At 42.0% G+C, this 10797-nt stretch overlaps 1 long non-coding RNA gene across 1 annotated transcript in view; it reads right to left on the bottom strand.

Moving 5' to 3' along the window:
• Positions 1-286: 286 nt before the first annotated feature.
• LOC137522576 (uncharacterized) overlaps positions 287-10797 on the bottom strand; it is a 36799-nt gene continuing 26288 nt past the window's right edge. Inside the window, exon 3 of the long non-coding RNA XR_011022341.1 lies at positions 287-456. This is a non-coding gene — a long non-coding RNA (uncharacterized lncRNA). The remainder of the gene's footprint in view (positions 457-10797) is intronic.

Raw genomic sequence — 10797 nt, 5'->3', positions numbered from 1 at the left:
CGTCCTCCGGGCTGTACTGCGCAGGCTCAGAACTACTGAGCCTGCGCAGTACAGCCCGGAGGACGTCCGATGACGTCAGCACGCCGGCGTGGAACGCACAATGGAGCGCAGAAGAGGCCCGACCTGGCCGCCGGCCTGGCCAGGTCGGGTCGGCCACCGGAGACCACCGGGAGCCTGCGGAGCGGCGCCGAGGGCACCTCCTGCCTGCCACGGGCTGGAGGAAGCCCCAGGTAAGTGGATTCGGATTTTTATTTTTTCCCAACTGTCCCTGAACCTTCCCTTTAAGCCTTTAGGGATCAGATTTTCCTTTTTGCATGTTTGGAGGAAGAAGATGTTGCTGTCGAGTTGTGCCAGTTTCTTTGTCAGGTTTTTGAGCTTTATTTTTACCCGGTCAGTTGTGGTATCTGCCATGGTGAAGCCAGTTGCGTTGGGTCCGGTATTAGTCATGGAGAGAATCTGAAGACACAACAACAAAAGTTGTTTAGGTGATACTTTTAACAACTAACTGTGCAAGATTCCTTTGCATCAGGCATGTTTCAGAGCTGGATGAGAACCATACAAAGTACTGTCACATACACAGCACACCTCTGTTTATTAGTGTGTTTGAATGTTAGCCACTGTGGCCTAGCTTGTACGGTAGCTCTCATTATAACCTATTTGCAATGAATGGTGTGCGTATTAGTTTGTTGCCCCCTTGTTAAATTGGTAGATGCATGTAATGTATGTTCCGTTTTAGTAAAGGTTAAAGCACACTTAAACTGAGAGGGATAAATATATTTATATCAGGCTGATATATTTAGTTCCTTTTAAACAATGCAGATTGCCTGGCTGTTCTGCTGATCATGTGCCTCTAATACTCTAAAGGCCTGTACACATACCAGATGAAGCTCGGCCGATAACGACCACCTCTACCAAGAATCCAGCATGTTTACGGCAGCTCCTGGTGCACCCCAACCACGCGGCCAGCGAATAGCCTGGTGGGTCACTTCGGCCGAGCAACGGGAGATAACATTGTTCTCCCCCACTTAGCCCGCCCCTGAGCAACACCATTCCCATGATGCCCCGCCCCCCCAGAGCAGAACTTGTGTCTACACAGCCTCGGCCCTGCAACATCGCCCAATCCCTGTCGGATGATATTAATTGAGCATGTATACAAACCTTTAACCATAGACACTGAACCAACATGCAGATCAGATGTTTCTGACTGAAGTCTTACTGGATTAGATGAATGCTTGTTTCAGAAGCGTTAGTCACACTACTGCAACCAAAGAAATCAGCAGGGTTGTCAGTCAACTGGTATTGTTAAAAGGAAATAAATTTGGCAGCCTTAACATCCTCCTTAGACCAGGTGTACTTTAAGGACATATGCTGCCAATAGAGCTAATGCCAAAATGTCTGCTTGCATGCTGAGTGTTGCATGCTGACTGGTGATCCGGCCTAAGGCAAAATAGTGCAGCGGCTTTTTAACTAATGTCCTCTATTCCCACCACCTTTGGAGGTTTTTCAAATCTGTCTATTTCCCTGTTTGCGTGTAGTTTGTGAGCGCAAGTGGTTAATATTGATATTTAGGTGATTTAAGGTTGTTGGCTGGAACTTTCAAGACTGTTGCCACAAGCAACTTCATTGGATGGTTAGATAGTGTTATATATTAGATTGGTGCATATTTGTGTGTTGCCTGCCATGTTAGTGTTAAGCAGCAGAGAAACTTTTTGCATGCTTTAGCTGTTCCTCATAGTGTAGTGTTTGTGTGTGTGTTTGTGTGTGTGTGTGTGTGTGTGTGTGGGGGGGGGGGGGTTGTTAAATACCTGGATGGCCTTCCCAGATCCTCTTAGAGACCACTGCTACAGCCCAGGATCTTTGTACATTTTCAGCCTGCTAAACAGCAAGTCTTGGTGCAGCACCGATGCTTTGGGCCATAATGAGAATTATTACTGCAGCAGACTTTAGTAACTAATTTTGGCACCAGCACCTGGAGCTCAAATTAGCAAACATAACAAGGTAATGCAGCTGCCTTAATTGAATGACCCCCCCCCCCCTTCTCGGTTGCTACAACTCGGTGGGGGATAGTATTTAGCTCGGGCATGGGTTTGGCTGCAGCAAGGTGAGCCATCTTTCAGCTTCACCCTGCACACAAATGTGCCTGCGCCATTTTTCAATGTACGCTTTGGCTGTGCACGAGCGCAACCAACTTGTGCATGTGTAAGGTCCACACATACCCAGTAGAACAAAGCTGCTTATGCACAGCTTTTTCATCCCTTGTACAAGCAATTCGTTGTATTGAGCATGCGTGGACCTTACTCATGCATACCTAGTATGGATGGGCTCATCCATGGCCGTGCTCATGGCCAGAGGAAACCTATTTCAAGAAATGTACAAAAGGTATAGAGGGATCCTGTGGAGGATCCAGATGTAATTCAAGGAAAACAGACTATTTGGTGACTCAGAGATGAATTATGTTATTAACCATTTGGAGAAAACTGTAAGTCTGTCTGAGAATGAAGTAAGATGTGGAAACATGGCTGAATACACTGAAAAAATGGAAGCATATGATAGTTCTATAGAAGCCTGCTGTATGTATACAGACAGACTAGAGCAGTATTTTGATGTTAATGATGTACCTCCAGGAGAACATGTAGCAGGCAGCTTTGCTCAGTGTGATGGGGGTTAAGATATGCAGCTTTGTGTAACAGTACCAGGAAAGCCATCTTCAAAACCCTTAAAAGAAATGATAAAAAGCGTGCAAGAGCATTTGTCACCTAAGCCTTTGGTCAAGGCAAAAAGATTCAGATTTCCCAAAAGAAACCAACACGTGTAGGAGCCAGTTTCTGTTTTTACAGCAAAGCTACAGAAAATAGCACAGCGCTGTGATTTCAAAGAGGGACTGAATGATGCGCTTAGGGACTGATTTGCTTGTAAGTTATACAGTGACAATGTACACATAGGTTGCTGACAGATGATAATGCTGCTTTTAAGAGAGCCATTGAAATAGCACTAGCAATGCAGACAGCTGCTTAGGACACACCAGAACAATAAAACAAAATAACAGCTGAACTGGCGCACAGAGTGGCCACAGATATGCAAAACTCAGTACGGAACAAAGTAAGGGACACAAATCAGAATCCTGCTATGAAGGTGGTACAGACATAATTCAATGTGCCGATTTACAGACTGCAGGTAATGCCATAAGAAAGAACATTTTTAAGCAGTTTGCCAAATGGGCAGGAAAAGCATTTCAAGATTGCAGGAGTTTTTTTTTCCTATAGAGGAAAAAGAGATGACAAGTATTCATGTTTACAATGCAAAGAAAAAGGAAGTGGACACCATCCAAAGAAAACATGGGTTTCCTACAGAAAAAAAGGGTAACCAAGAATCCTGAGAGACACGAAATGGACGTTATAGGTCAAATCAGTGCCCACCACCCACCTCCACTCACATGGTTGTGGCATAGTGACTTCAGTATAAATTTACAACCAGTCTATACTGCAAAACTGTCTGGAAAGATTGCTGGATTGTCCAAATACACCACTTTTTCTATTGGACGGTGCCCACTTCCTGTTTCTTTGCACTGAGTACATTTTCTTACTTTACCAACATGACTGGAGCAAACTAATTGGGTCACTCAGCACAAACAGAGTCCGCACATGTTGAGATCATTTTCAGTCTTTCTCATTCTTTTTTTTTTTTTTCATTTGAGTGCTGCACTCAGTTAGCTTTTTCTTGTGATTGGACTGTCAAAAAAGTATTAATGTTTACCATGCTACTAGTGTTGACCAATCTCTCATCTGGGTAGCACCCAAAATGTCAGGCGTCTCTGTTAAGATGGAGTTAGACACCATGTCAGTATAATCTAAAAAACTCCTCTCAGAATACATAAAACTGTTTTATAAACTTCTGACATCTGACTTTTGACCTCTGAGTTATGCCTCTGTGACCATCTCTAAACAGCTTCTTGTTCCGTGGCAACAGTGGAAATTATTATTAACACATTTAGGGCTGGTTCAGACGGACGCTTGTGCAGCGTTTACCGCCAGCGTTCAGGGCTTGGCGTTAAACGCTCCCATTCAAGTGAATGGGAGCGTTTGTACCAAGCTTTTACGCACGTTTGCACGAACGCGGCGTTCAGGTCCCGATTTTCCCTGGCGTTCAAGGAGCCCCTGGAAGCTACATGTAGCTTCCAGGGGCGGTTAACCGCGACGGATAATGTCCCTCTAGGGGAAGAAAAACCGCGAACGCATCCGAACGCAACGCGAACGCTGCTGAAAGCTCGAACGCATCACCACCGCAACGCCAACGAATGCAACGCCTCTGAACGTCCGTCTGAACCAGCCCTTAAGATCTAAGGAACTGCAGCTAACCTCCTTGGGTGCTGTCACAAGATATAAGTATAGTGAGATGGTAGACTAAAAGCCAAGTACAACTTCTAAACAGATACTTGAACTCCAAGGTCAAGGTTCATCAGTACCTGATTGCATCACTTGAAGCTTTTTAAGTAACAGTGGGCTCCATGGAAGAAGACCAGGAAGAGTCCATTGTTAAAAGAAAAACAAGAAAAAGCCAAACTGGAAGGTGCTAAAATGCATACTGACAAGCCGCAATGCTGCTAGAAGAATTTCCTGTAGATGGAAAGGAAGGAAATAATATGGCTAAGAAAATAACACAACCCCTTCTGTAAAATTTATTTTTGGGCCTGCTTTGCTGCATTTGGCATGGATTATCTTAAATTTGTGCATGGCCAAGGAACATTCAAAACTCAGGATGACTATCAAGGCATTATCAAAAAAGTGTATTGACCAGTGTCAGAAAACTGTCTCAGTCACAGGTTCCTCCAACAACATAATAATACAGAACACATATCTAAAAGCACACAAGTAAGATCAAAACATTGGACTATTTTGGCACAGCCTTCTGTGAGACCTAATATGAATTTTAAAATATTTTGCTGCAACAGATTTAGCAACCACTGGAAAAGGTTTATGTGACAATGCCAAGACTCACCTATTTGAATAAAAAGGTCCCTATGTACTGACTAGGATATATTGACATGGAGTGGAGAGCAACCTACTTATTTTATCTCTGCATCTTTACTGCCTTGGTAACAGTTGGGGATTACAAGAAGTATGGTGCAAGAGAACAGATCAATAGCAAAACTTCATGGTTGTTTTTTTAAACTAAAGTGAGGTAGGGTAGTGGAGGGTGGGTATAGAAAAGAGAGGGCCAAATAAAACTAGGCTAGGAACAGGGTTGTGGTTTTCATGCAATATGTCGGACATGCTAGGTATAAAGGATGATGTAGAAATATTTCCTGCAATGGGGTCAATTCAAAAAAAAATCTCATAAATTTGATTATTTTTCACCTAATTAATAAAAATAACCTTTCAGCACATCTACAAGCAAAATAATCACTCAAAGTAAGTTGTTTCTGATTAACTTCATCTCAATGTTACTTTTCTTACCCAAATTATATTATTGTTTTTGTTCTTTGGGAGCTTAAAAATGTAACATAGATAAGGTGGAAGCAAATGTAAACGGGTGAAAAAGCATTGTGAATTATCCCATATATCTGTACATTTTGGAGTACCTCAAGATCATGTGAGTAAATTCACCAGTGTACAACTGACATTTGGGACTTTCTGGTGATGTTTAACTTTGTTTTATACAGGCATTCAGAGGTCACATGTGCCGTATGACAAGTAAAAGAGGTTGACGTTTTTGAGCTCTCCTTAGTGACACTTTGGGACCAGTTTCCAAAATATAATCCCATTGCTCTGAAATGATATTTTAAGTGTCAGAAATCCAACGGTTTTTAGTCTTTTTTAAGATCATAGAGATGATGTGTTTAGCAGAACAATCTAAGATCATAGAAATTATGTATTTAGCAGAACAATCTTTTGAATAAGCAAGCTATGTTCAAACTCTGTATGTGGCTCGTGAACCTTAAAGGCAAATACTGTACCTACCAAAATATTAAGAATATATAAGAAACTGCTTACAGAAAAACAATATATTTTGGCCATAACCGAAAATCCCTCCATAATATTGGCCTTTCTAAAAAATGTCTGAAATAGAATTGTGCCATAACGCTTTTAATAATTTAATCAAGATTCGTGAGGCTCGGATTTGCCGACCACAGTCATGGATAACCTCAATTTCTGTGTAAGCTAAAGCAGAAAGTGATCACATCAAATCAGAACCTTATAAATCCACCACTTGTCAAACTAGTCACATGCTTCTCCATGAGTTCTGCTGCATATAAGCCACTCCATACGTATGGGAGAGTAAACACGCACAATTTTGGCACAGTTTGCGTCTCCTGCTAAAACTGAACTAAGGCTAGGTCCACACTGGTCCGTTGCAGATCGGATCTGTTTTTCTAAACTTTTATTTTCCTTGGACAGGAGAGGAGAACAAAAGCTTGGACATGATAGAGTGAGTTCCATGGGTAGGGTAAGGAGGGGAACAATGCACTTAGACTATTGTTGCTTAATTATCCAGCATGCCATATCACTAAAGTGACCTAGGCAGCTCTTAACCTTCATTAACTCTAGATTTATTAATGTTTTTGGTTTATAAAGACTCAACATATTACATGACACTGTACATAGTAATAAGTAAACATAGGGCACATAATAATACAAACAATGGCATACACAATATATCAAGATTGGTACATAATACATAATAGATGTACATAACAGTGACAAATGTAACATGATACAAAATGTATAGCAAATTCCAAGACAAAAAGGAGGGATAGATTCTCAACAGAAATGGCCCTGACTGGCTGCCTCAGCCGAGAACACTCTGTATACTGGCTTTTAGGGATTGAATGGAAAACAAATGTTTGCTTTCTTAAAACAGAAAGAATTTGCGATAATTCAGGTTGATCACTGCTGAATATATGCAAATTAACCATTGTTAGGACCATTGTAGCCCCTTACACACTCCAATGACACACACTCCAATGAGTTCTGGTTCACTATGAGCTTTCTGGTTAGTATGTACCTTTGGGATTGAATGCAACTGAAAAAAAACTAAAATGGTTTTAGAGGTTCCTTCTTTTCTGATTTTCCTTTATCTGATAAATGGGTTATAGATACAGAATTTCTATTAAAGAACAACATTCAGCACCTTATGATCACATACAAAGAGAAGAGTGTGGGTATGATCAGCCATCTCAATCAAGCCTACTTTTCATGGATATAAAGAATTATTTGTTTATTCACTCACAATTCTAAACTGATGCATTGCGGAAGTTACTTGCTGCTCATTTGAAGCAGAATACTTGTAAATAACCTGTGTTAGGCAATCAAAATTGTACATAGCATTACTTTTCCCATGGGATGGCACTTCAGTTCCTTTAAGTCCTCAACAAAATCCTAGTGTGCTGGTTCTTCATATCTTAATTGGATATTGTACAACATCACTCTTTTTAACCCTTTGGGCGATACAATTAGATCGCCCAGGAGGGGGCGCAGCACTTTTTTATTAATTTTTTATTTTTTAAATCATGTAGCAAGCCCTGGGCTCGCTACATGATAGCCGCTGCACAGCGGCATCCCCCCACCCACTCCGATCGCCTTCGGCGATCAAAGTAAGCAGGAAATCCCGTTCAGAACGGGATTTCCTGCTGGGCTTCCCCGGTCGCCATGGCGACCGGGCAGGATGACGTCACCGACGTCATGGACGTCGTGACGTCAGAGAGAGTCCCGATCCACCCCTCAGCGCTGCCTGGCACTGATTGGCCAGGCTGCGCAAGGGGGAGGGGAGGGGGGGGGCTGCGCGGCACGGCGGCGAGCGACGGATCGGTGGCGATCATAAGTTACACGCAGCTAGCAAAGTGCTAGCTGCGTGTAACAAAAAAAATTATGCAAATCGGCCCACCAGGGCCTGAGAACTCCTCAGCTCAGCTCGGGATTATCGCCCAGGAGGTTAATCCTGGCCATAGAGCCATATCAATTCATAGCTTGCACCGATGAAGATCAAAACAGCTCGAAACAGCCCAAAACAGCTGTCTGCAGACTGCTGGATTATGTGGCTCTGTGAAATGAATAGGATGCATCTTTACGTTTCCTTATTGATGCATTGTGAAATTTCACCTTGTTCACATTAAGCTGAATACATGCAAATACCTTCTTTCTTAGGAAAGTTTTTTTTTAGTTTAGCAAATGTGTACTTACATATTTTACTAAGCAAAATTGATTGAATTTAATTGAGCAGGATTTTGTGCCTAAAATTAAATGAAATTTGGTGATTAAAATGAAATGAAACTAAAATAAACTGTGACTAAAATGAAGTTTGTAAACCGGGCATGCATAGTTTGTGTATGTGTTGCCCACGTGCACAGACCCTGGTCTTTGATATATATCTATATACACACACACACATACACACATATATATATATAGTGCTTCCTATAATTATTCATACCCCTGGCAAATTTTGACTTACAGTTAATTTTACTCGACCAGCAAGTAATTTTTTTGTGTCCTGTCCAAAATTATTCATACCCTTCTCAATAATCAACCAATAGACAAGCCTTTATTGGCTATTACAGCAATCCAAGGCTTCCTATAATTGCAGACCAGCTTTTTGCATGTCTCCACGGGTATTTTTGACCATTCATCTTTAGCAATGAGCTCCAAATCTTTAAGTTGGAGGGTCTTCTTGCCATCACCCTGATCTTTCGCTCCCTCCACAGATTCACATTGGATTCAAGTCAGGACTCTGGCTGGGGCACTCCCAAAATGTTAATGTTGTTGTCTGGTAACCATTTCTTCACCGCTTTTGCTGTGTGTTTTGGGTCATTGTCTTGCTGAAATGTCCACTGGTGCCCAAGGCCAAGTTTCTCTGCAGACTGCCTGATGTTTTTAGTTGAGAATCCTCATGTACTGCGCTTTTTTCTTGCTGCCGTTTTTACTGTGATTAGGATCCCTGGTCCATTGGCTGAAAAACACACCCAAAACATTAGGTTCCCACCACCATGTTTGACAGTGGGGATGGTGTTCTTTGGGTAAAGGCTTTTCCTTGTTTACTCCAAATGAAGGAAACATTATTGAGACCAACAATTCAATTTTTGTTTCATCTGACAATAACACAGAAGACTGTTTTCTTTGTACAGATGAGCATTTGCAAAGGCCAAACGAGCTTTTGTGTGCCTTTTCTGGAGAAGTGGTGTCCTCCTTAGTCTGCATCCGTGAAACCCAGCAGTGTGCAGTGTCCGTTGGATTGTCTGCCTTGTGACATTGCCACCAGCAGAGCCCAGATTCACCAGGATGGCCTTGGTGGTGATCCTTGGATTATTTTTCACCTCTCGTACTATCAGGTGTCACTTTTGTCTTCCGACCATGTCCTCTGAGATTTTTCCTTAGTGTGGACCATCTTGTATTTTTTAATAATACTTTGCACTGTAGCCACTGGAACTTGAAAACATTTAGAAATGGCCTTGTAGACCTTTTTTTGACTTGTGAGCAGCCACAATGTGCAGCCGCAGGTCTTCACTGAGCTCCTTTGTCTTAGCCAAAGAGAGAGAGAGAGAGAGATAACTTATAATAAAATTTTAAATAAAATAAACCAGCTGATGGTTCTCTTTGGCTGTTTATTTTTTCATGTAAGATATACAGGATCTTCTCAAAAAATTAGCATATTGTGATAAAGTTCATTATTTTCTGTAATGTACTGATAAACATTAGACTTTCATATATTTTAGATTCAAATACACACAACTGAAGTAGTTCAAGCCTTTTATTGTTTTAATATTGATGATTTTGGCATGCGGCTCATGAAAACCCAAAATTCCTATCTCAAAAAATTAGCATATATTATCCGACCAATAAAAGAAAAGTGTTTTTAAAACAAAAAAGAAGTCAACCTTCAAATAATTATGTTCAGTTATGCACTCAATACTTGGTTGGGAATCCTTTTGCAGAAATGACTGCTTCAATGCGGCATGGCATGGAGGCAATCAGCCTGTGGCACTGCTCAGGTGTTATGGAGGCCCAGGATGCTTCGATAGCATCCTTAAGCACATCCAGAGTGTTGGGTCTTGCGTCTCTCAACTTTCTCTTCCGAATATCCCACAGATTTTCTATGGGGTTTAGGTCAGGAGAGTTGGCAGGCCAATTGAGCACAGTAATACCATGGTCAGTAAACCATTTACCAGTGGTTTTGGCACTGTGAGCAGGTGCCAGGTCGTGCTGAAAAATGAAATCTTCATCTCCGTAAAGCTTTTCAGCAGATGGAAGCATGAACTCACTTTTGAACCAGAAACAGCGGCAGAATCGCCTGACCTGGGCTACAGAGAAGGAGCACTGGACTGTTGCTCAGTGGTCCAAAGTACTTTTATCGGATGAAAGCAACTTTTACATGTCATTCGGAAATCAAGGTGCCAGAGTCTGGAGGAAGACTGGAGAGAGTGTCCAGTGTCTAGTACCCACAGTCAGTGATAGTCTGGGGTGCCATGTCAGCTGCTGGTGTTGGTCCACTATGTTTTATCAAGGGCAGGGTCAATGCAGCTAGCTATCAGGAGATTTTGGAGCACTTCATGCTTCCATCTGCTGAAAAGCTTTATGGAGATGAAGATTTTATTTTTCAGCACGACCTGGCACCTGCTCACAGTGTCAAAACTACTGGTAAATGGTTTACTGACCATGGTATTACTGTGCTCAATTGGCCTGCCAACTCTCCTGACCTAAACCCCATAGAGAATCTGTGTGATATTGTGAAGAGAAAGTTGAGAGACGCAAGACCCAACACTCTGGATGAGCTTAACCTATATTGGTTCCTGGACGTAGAAACTAC

The sequence above is a fragment of the Hyperolius riggenbachi genome, chromosome 6 (assembly GCF_040937935.1).
Source record: "Hyperolius riggenbachi isolate aHypRig1 chromosome 6, aHypRig1.pri, whole genome shotgun sequence".
Lineage (NCBI taxonomy): Eukaryota > Metazoa > Chordata > Amphibia > Anura > Hyperoliidae > Hyperolius > Hyperolius riggenbachi.
The sequence above is the reverse complement of the archived record's forward strand: the minus strand, read 5'-3'. Positions and strand labels throughout refer to the sequence as shown.